The sequence below is a fragment of the Oncorhynchus tshawytscha genome, linkage group LG16, assembly GCF_018296145.1.
Source record: "Oncorhynchus tshawytscha isolate Ot180627B linkage group LG16, Otsh_v2.0, whole genome shotgun sequence".
Classification (NCBI taxonomy): Eukaryota; Metazoa; Chordata; class Actinopteri; order Salmoniformes; family Salmonidae; genus Oncorhynchus; species Oncorhynchus tshawytscha.
The window spans coordinates 57358326-57367494 of record NC_056444.1 but is presented as its reverse complement, the minus strand read 5'-3'; positions in this window follow the sequence as shown (position 1 = coordinate 57367494).

Here is a 9169-nt window from a genome sequence, read left to right as displayed (position 1 = left end):
CTGTCTGGAAACATGTCTTCGGTCCAGGATGTTATGCAAAGTGACTATGTTGTCATGATCAGACCAACAGTGTGGAAATCCCTCCTATGATGCTGTGTTCATCCGGGAAACCGACACCCCGACCCAGTCACAGGAAGTCAACACCACAGTGAACACAGAGATGGAACACTGTGGGATTTCTGGCTTTTCCATCACCAATCACTAGATGTTTTTCAAATCAATATATGATAGTTTCATATGGTGGAAATATTTCAAATGTTCAAACACTTTAGATATCTTTTCAAATTGGACATCTCACAGTAAGATTTGTATACAGACAACCGCACACATAATTGCATGAGTCATTTTAAAGTTATCTCGGTATCGCACTGGTGAGGTTCCTCCTTCTCCTGTCTGGTTTGCATGTGGAGGGCCCACGCTGGCAGCTTCGGTCCTGGAAGAAAAGAGTCCTTGTGTTACTATCGATCAGACATTACCGAGCTGTTGCAAATCTCTGCATTACCACAATCATATCCTAGCAGGAATGTTGATGGTGCAAATTGTGTATGTACAAAAAGGGGGTGGGGGGTAAAGGAGATAAAGAAGAGGAAAACTTCAGTAGAGAGAAAGGGAGAGTGGGAGTGAAAGACAGGGAAGAAGAGAGAAATGTTAATGGTACTGTAGGTCTTTGTGGTCTTTGTCAGGTTAGTAAAGGAATACCTTAAACACCGATGAGATTCATCACCCACGCAGAATCAATCAATCAATCAAATGTATTAATAAAGACCTTTTTACATCAGCAGATGTCAGAAAGGGCTTATACAGAAACCCAGCTCAAAAACCCAAACAGCAAGCAATGCAAATGTAGAAGCACGATGGCTAGGAAAAAACTCCCTAGAAAGGCAGGAACCTAGGAAGAAACCTAGAGAGGAACCAGGCTCTGAGTGGTGACCAGTCCTCTTCTGGGATGGAGATGGATTAATACTTCTATGTTTATTTAACCTTTTATGCCATTTTTTTATTTGGAGATTCTGAACTGCTCTTGACTTCAAGTAATGACACTAAATGATATGACTGACTGAAGAATTTAACTTTAACTTCTCTTCTCCTGCAACCCGCCTCACCCAATGTGGTACAGATCTGCTATTTTTATACTTTAGAATCTGAACCCCCATCAGAAGCCAGGCAGCTAACTAGCTACTAGCTAGTAGCCAGCCACTGCTAGCGGTCTTCACGGTTAACTCGGACATCAGCCAGCCTCAGCTCGGTCAATACCTGGCAGCGCGATATCAACCCAGAGCATATCGGACTGCTTTTTCTCTACCACATCTCCGGATTCCTACTGCAAGCTCTGAACCTTTACACCGGATAAATGCAGCTAGCTAGCTGCAATCCGAGTGGCTACTCCTGGCTAACGTCTCTGTCCCGAAGCAAGCACCAGTTAGACTGGAGCTAGCCTCAAGTTAGGCCCATCTCCTGGCTAGCCAAAGAGGTCCACCAGCCAATTCTTGGGCTACTATACCTCTTTTGCCAATTGGCCTGGACCCTTTTACTGCTGACACGGAACCCTGCCGATCCATCACGACTGGTCTGCCGACGTAACCGTCCGAGGTGGTTTCAACAGGCTCCTCCGTTGTGACGTTGCCGGAGGCCCATCTGCTATCCCCGGCCTGCTAGCTGTCTGAATCGGCGTGTCTGCAGCTCGCCTAGCGTATTAGCGACTACTGAATTGGGTCTATTGCTACTCATTGGACCCTATCATCAATCGGCTACACATGCCTCTCCCCAATGTCGATATGCCTTGTCTATTGCTGTTCTGGTTACTGATTTTTGTCTTATTTCACTGTAGAGCCCCGAGCCTTAACCAATATGCCTTAGATAGCCCTTTTGTTCCACCCTCCACACACGCAGTGACCTCACCTGGCTTAAAACCTCTTGGAACTACCCATCCCGGATCTGGGAGAATTGTCAGCAACTACACTAATTAGCATGGCACAACGGTCAAATAATCTTACTAGAAAATATTCATGAAATCACAAGTGAAATATAGCGAAACACAGCTTAGCCTTTTGTTAATCACTCTGTCGTCTCAGATTTTGAAATTATGCTTTACAGCGATAGCAAGACAAGCGTTTGTGTAAGTTTATCGATAGCCTAGCATAGCATTATGTCCAGCTAGCAGCAGGAAGCTTGGTCACGAAAATCAGAAAAGCAATCAAATTAACCGTTTACCTTTGATGATCTTCGGATGTTTTCACTGACGAGACTCCCAGTTAGACAGCAAATGTTCCTTTTGTTCCATAAAGATTATTTTATACCCAAAATACCTCCGTTTGTTTGTCATGTTATGTTTAGAAATCCACCGGAAATAGCGGTCACGACAACGTCGGAAAAAATTCAAAATTATATCCATAATATCGACAGAAACATGGCAAACGTTTTTTATAATCAATCCTCAAGGTGTTTTTCAAATATCTATTCGATAATATATCAACTGGGACAGTTGGCTTTTCAGTAGGACCGGAAAAATGGCTACCGCTCTCTTTTACGCAAGAATCACTCTGAGAGCCATCAGCTGGCCACTTACGCAATGTGTTCGTTTACGCTCATTCTTCAACATAAAGGCGTGAAACTACATCTAAAGGCTGTAGACACCTTAGGGAAGACGTAGAAAAGGGAATCTGGTTGATATCCCTTTCAATTGGCAATAGGGATGCATAGAAAGACAGGAGTTTCAAAATAAGGGTCACTTCCTGATTGGATTTTTCTCAGGATTTCGCCTGCAATATCAGTTCTGTTATACCCACAGACAATATTTTTACAGTTTTGGAAACTTTAGAGTGTATATGCATATTCTAGCATCTGGTCCTGAGAAATAGGCAGTTTACTTTGGGAATGTTATTTTTCCAAAAGTAAAAATAGTGCCCCCTAGCTTCAATAGACTAGTGCCTCTAGAGACAAAACCTCTCTCAGTGTCACTCAATGCCAAGGTTTACTTCCACTGTACTCACATCCTACCATACCCTTGTATGTACATTACTTGAATCTATTCTTTCACGCCCAAAAATCTGCTCCTTTTACTCGCTTTTCCGAACGCACTAGACAACCAGTTCTTATAGCCTTTAGCTGTACCCTTATCCTACTCCTCCTCTGTTCCTCTGGTGATGTAAAGGTTCACCCAGGCCCTGCATCTCCCAGCACCACTCCCCAGGCGCTCTCATTTGTTGACTTCTGTAACCGTAAAAGCATTGGTTTCATGCATGTTAACATTAGAAGCCTCCTGCCTAAGTTTGCTTTATTCACCGATTTAGCACACTCCGCCAACACTGATGACCTAGCTGTGTCTGAATCCTGGTTTAGGAAGGCCACCAAAAAGCCTCAAATTTCCATACCCAACTTCAACCTTTTCCGACAAGATAGAACTGCAAAAGGGGCAGAGTTGCAATCTACTGCAGAGATAGCCTGCAGAGTTCTGTCATACTATCCAGGTCTGTGCCCAAACAATTTGAGCTTCTACTAAAAATCCACCTTTCCAGAAATAAGTCTCTCACTGTTTCCGCTTGTTATAGATCCTCTTCAGCCCCAAGCTGTGCCCTGGACACCATATATGAATTGATTGCCCCCCATCTATCTTCAGAGTTTGCACTGTTAGGTGACCTAAACTGGGATATGCTTAACACCCCGGCCATCCTACAATCTAAGCTAGATGCCCTCAACAAATTATCAAGGAACCTACCAGGTACAACCCTAAATCCGTAACCATAGGCAACCTCATAGATACCATCCTGACCAACTTCCCATCTAAATACACCTCTGCTGTCTTCAACCAGGATCTCAGCGATCACTGCCTCATTGCCTGCAGCCATAATGGGTCTGCGGTCAAACACTCCCAAAAACACTTTAGCGAGCAGGCCTTTCTAATCGACCTGGCCCGGGTATCCTGGAAGGATATTGACCTCATCCCATCAGTAGAAGATGCCTGGTTATTCTTTAAAAGTGCTTTCCTAGCCATCTTAAAGAAGCATGCCCCATTCATAAAATGCAGATCTAAGAACAGATATAGCCCTTGGTTCACTCCAGACTTGACTGCCCTTGACCAGCACAAAAACATCCTGTGGTGTACTGCATTAGCATTGAATAGACCCCGCGATATGCAACTTTTCAGGGAAGTCAAGAACCAATATACACAGTCAGTTAGGAAAGCAAAGGCTAGCTTTTTCAAACAGAAATTTGCATCCTGTAGCATTAATTCCAAAAAGTTTTGGGACACAGTAAAGTCCATGGAGAATAAAAACACCACCACTGTCCAATGCACTGAGGCAAGGAAACACTGTCACCATCGATAAATCTACGATAATCAATTATTTCAATAATATTTTTTTATGGCTGGCCATGCTTTCCACCTGGCTACCCCTACCCCGACCAACAGCTCGGCACCCCTTGCAGCAACTTGCCCAAGCCCCCCCTCCTTCACCCAAATCCAGACAACTGATGTTCTGGAAGAGCTGCAAAATCTGGATCCCTACAAATCTAGACCCTCTCTTTCTAAAATTATCCACTGAAACTGTTGCAACCCCAATTACTAGCCTGTTCAACCTCTCTTTTGTATCGTCTGAGATCCCCAAAGATTGGAAAGCTGTCACGGTCATCCCCCTCTTCAAAGGGGGAGACAGTCTAGACCCAAACTGCTACAGACCTATATCCATCCTGCCTTGCCTTTCTGAAATCTTTGAAAGCCAAGTTAACAAACAGATCACCGACCATTTCGAATCCCACCGTAACTTCTCCACTATGCAATCTGGTTTCAGAGTTGGTCATGGATGCACCTCAGCCACGCTCAAGGTCCAAAATGATATCATAACCGCCATCGATAAAAGACAGTACTGTGCAGCCATATTCATCGACCTGGCCAAGGCTTTTGACTCTGTCAATCATCGCATTCTTATTGGCAGACTCAATAGCCTTGGTTTCTCAAATGACTGCCTCGCCTGGTTCACCAAATACTTCTCAGATAGAGTTCAGTGTGTCAAATCGGAGGGCCCGTTGTCCGGACCTCTGGCAGTCTCTATGGGGGTGCCACAGGGTTCAATTCTCGTGCCAACTCTTTTCTCTGTATATATCAATGATGTCGCTCTTGCTGCTAGTGATTCTCTGATCCACCTCGACGCAGACACCATTCTGTTTACCTCTGGCTCTTCTTTGGACACTGTGTTAACTAACACCCAGATGAGCTTCAATGCCATACAACTCTCCTTCCGTGGCCTCCAACGGCTTTTAAATGCTAGTAAAATTAAATATATGCTCTTCAACCGATTGTAGTCCGTACCCGCCCGCCCAACTAGCATCACTACTCTGGACGGTTCTGACTTAGAATATGTGGACAAATACAAATACCTAGGTTTCTGTTTAGACTGTAAACTCTTTTTCCAGACTCACACTAAGCATCTCCAATCCAAAATTAAATCTAGAATCGGCTTCCTATTTCGCAACAAAGCCTCCTTCACTCATGCTGCCAAACATGCCCTCGTAAAACTGACTATCCTACCGATCCTTGACTTCGGCGATTTCATTTACAAAATAGCCTCCAACACTCTACTCAAAAAACTGGATGTATTCTATCACAGTGCCATCTGTTTTGTCACCAAAGCCCCACATAATATCCACCACTGCGACCTGTATGCTCTTGTTGGCTGGCCCTCGCTACATATTCGTTTGCAAACACACTGGCCCCAGGTCATCTATAAGTCTTTGCTAGGTAAAGCCCCACCTTAGCTCACTGGTCACCAAAGCAACACCCACCCATAGCACAGGCTCCAGCAGGTATATTTCACTGGTCATCCCCAAAGCCAACACTTCTTTTGGACACCTTTCCTTCCAGTTCTCTGCTGCCAATGACTGGAACGAATTGCAAAAATCACTGAAGCTGGAGTCTTATATCTCCCTATCTACCTTTAAGCATCAGCTATCAGATCAGCTTACCAATCACTGCACCTGTACACAGCCAATCTGTAAATAGCACACTCAACTACCTCATCCCCATATTGGTATTTATCTTCTTGCTCTTTTGCACCCCAGTATCTCTACTTGCACATCATCATCTGCACATCTATCACTCCAGTGTTAATGCTAAATTGTAATTATTTCACCTCTATGGCTTATTTATTGCCTTACCTCCCTACTCTTCTACATTTTCACACACTGTACATTGATTTTTCTATGGTGTTATTGACTGTACGATTGTTTATGTGCAACTCTGTGTTATTGTTTTTGTCGCACTGCTTTGCTTTATGTTGTCCAGGTCGCAGATGTAAATGAGAACTTGTTCTTAACTGGCCTACATGTTTGAATAAAGGTGAAATAAAATAAATCATCAACTCCACCAATCAGGCCTTTATGGTAGAGTGGCCAGACGGAAGCCGCTCCTTAATAAAAGTCACATTACAGTCCACTTGGAGTTTGCCAAATAGCAACTAAAGGACTCTCAGACCATGAGAAACAAGATTCTCTGGTCTGATGAAACCAAGATTGAACTCTTTGGCCTGAATGCCAAGCGTCCTGTCTTGAGGAAACCTGGCAACATCCCTACAGTGAAGTGTGGTGGTGACAGCATCATGCTGTGGGGATGTTTTCAGTGGCAGGGACTTTGAGACTAGTCAGGATCGAGAGAAAGGTTAATGGAGCAAAGTACAGAGAGATCCTTGATGACAACCTGCTCCAGAGCACTCAGGACCTCAGACTGGGGCGAAGGTTCACCTTCCAACAGGACAATGACCCTAAGCACACAGCCAAGACAAAGCAGGAGTGACTTTGGGACAAGTCTCTAAATGACCTTGAGTGGCCCAGCCAGAGCCCAGACTTGAACCCAGTCGAACATCTCTCGAGAGACCTGAAAATAGCAGTGGCGCTCCCCATCCAACCTGACAGTGCTTGAGAGGATTTGCAGAGAAAAATGGGAGAAACTCCCCAAATACAGGTGTGCCAAATTTGTTGCGTCATGGCCAAGACAACTCGAAGCTCTAACCGCAGCCAAAGGTGTTTCTGAGTAAAATGTCTGAATACTTATGCAAATGTGATATTTAAATGTTGTATTGTGTATATATTAACTTACATAATTTTATTTAGAAGTATGCAATAATGGGTCTGTAATAGAATAAAAGTGTCCAAAATAAATGTAGACATTAATAAATGCATTTCTATAGTTCCAAAATGTGTTTTACAACGGTGGGGAAGTGCCAAGACGTAGCTTCAAATAAGCACCCCCTCTGAAGGTCATCTAGTGTAAATATAAGTCATTGCTGCAGACTCAGGCCATAGCCATTACCCATCCAGTAGTGCAGTGGTTCCTGGAGAATTGGGTATATAAATCTTGCGAAAAAGTTCTGGCCCGCCTGGAGAAGGAAAGGTGCCCTGTCCAAAATATTCTATGAGAAACAGTGACATACACTCTGAATTATATAAAATTACACATCTCATATTGGTCTTTCACAGTCAGGTCATCCCAAGCTGTATTGTGCAAGTAGGCTAATAGTAGGCTAATAGTAGGCTAATAGTAGGCTAATAGTAGGCTGATAGTAGGCTAATAGTAGGCTAATAGTAGGCTAATAGTAGGCTAATAGTAGACTAATAGTAGGCTAATAGTAGGCTAATAGTAGGCTAATAGTAGGCTAATGGTAGGCCAACCATTGAAACCAATAAATGAGGCGGTTAACTGAGTCAGAAATTCACAGGTTTTTGATTTTATTATATTCTTTCAGGTTTTTGCTCTCAAAGTCACAATTTTAAATAGAAAAACAATAGAATTTGATGTTCTAAGTCCTAAAAATGCTTTAACCACATAATGAGACCACGTTGATGTCTGGAAATAATCTAAGAAATTTCGATTTTTGACTGTAGTTACCATTTAATTTAAGTGCACAGGCACTGTTTGGTTAGCAGTGTTTGTGTAGCACGTGATATGTAGTTTGCAAAACAAATGGCCACTGGATTGATGCAAATAATCATAACATCATTCTGCCAGGTAGGAATATAAATTGTTGCCCTCCTATACCCCAGTAAATCTAGAAAATTCCAAGTAGGTAAAAAACGTTGAAAATTATCTAAAATACATTTTTTTCCAGATGTTGAAATCAGGTTAATTTTCGGGCTCTGAATAAAAGTTGAAAGTACGTTTTTTATAGATGTCTGTTTTTGGACCAAATCTGAACCAAACAAAGACGTCTATGCCTAAACATCTGCCTCGTATTCCAAAGGTTGCAAATTCTAATCCAACAATTGAAAGTTGTTTTTAGATTTTTAGATTTTTGTTTTAAACTTATGCTAAACCTTAACCCTTATCTAAACCATTCGGAGTTAATACTTAACCTTAATATTTCGGGGGTTAACGACTAAATTTATCCCGAACCTTAAGAATTCTGAGTTAATGCCTAAATGTAATCTTAACCACATCACAATGTGACGTTTGAGATACATGGCTGAATGTCTAATTCGGACCTGAGATTGTGAGAGCTAGTTGTGTAAAACAGGCAGTTGCATTGCCTTTATTAGACCTGATCCCTGTGACTATTTGGCCAGGTCAATGTGTCTATTTAAGCTCTTAATATCAGCTACCCAACGTTATGAGGCGTTATCCTGAGCCTATTTTCAATGGGAATCGATGAGTTAACACAGTGGGAAATGCAGAAGTATTTTTTATTTCGTTATGATCAGCTCGTCAAAAATAGACTGATACACTCTTGAAACCACTGATCTTGACAGTTTAGCACAAAGGGTAAAACTCATGGACAGCAGTTGTGAGAAGCCTCCATTCGATGTTGTCCATTTTACTTTGACCTGTGCTGTTTTTAGGACATGACGCTAATTAAGATGTCAGAGCATTTTATATTTGATTGGGCGCCATTGAGTTTAGGCTATTTGATTGGAGAAACGTGCATGATATAAAAAGTGTCCTTCTGATTACATTGCCATTCATGTGATCTCCAGCCTGTAGGCTACAGAAAATACCATATTCTTCTAGCATAGGGTATATCTGCTACATGATTTATGTTATAATATTTCTTGCTGGAATATTGGTGGAGCGCTGCAGTGATTCTTCTCTCCAGTTCTCTGGAGAACTGTGCTGGGAATGGACAAGCAAAAATATGTTGCACCCCTGCCTTTGAGCGCTCACCTAAAATGTCCATATGCCACTGGT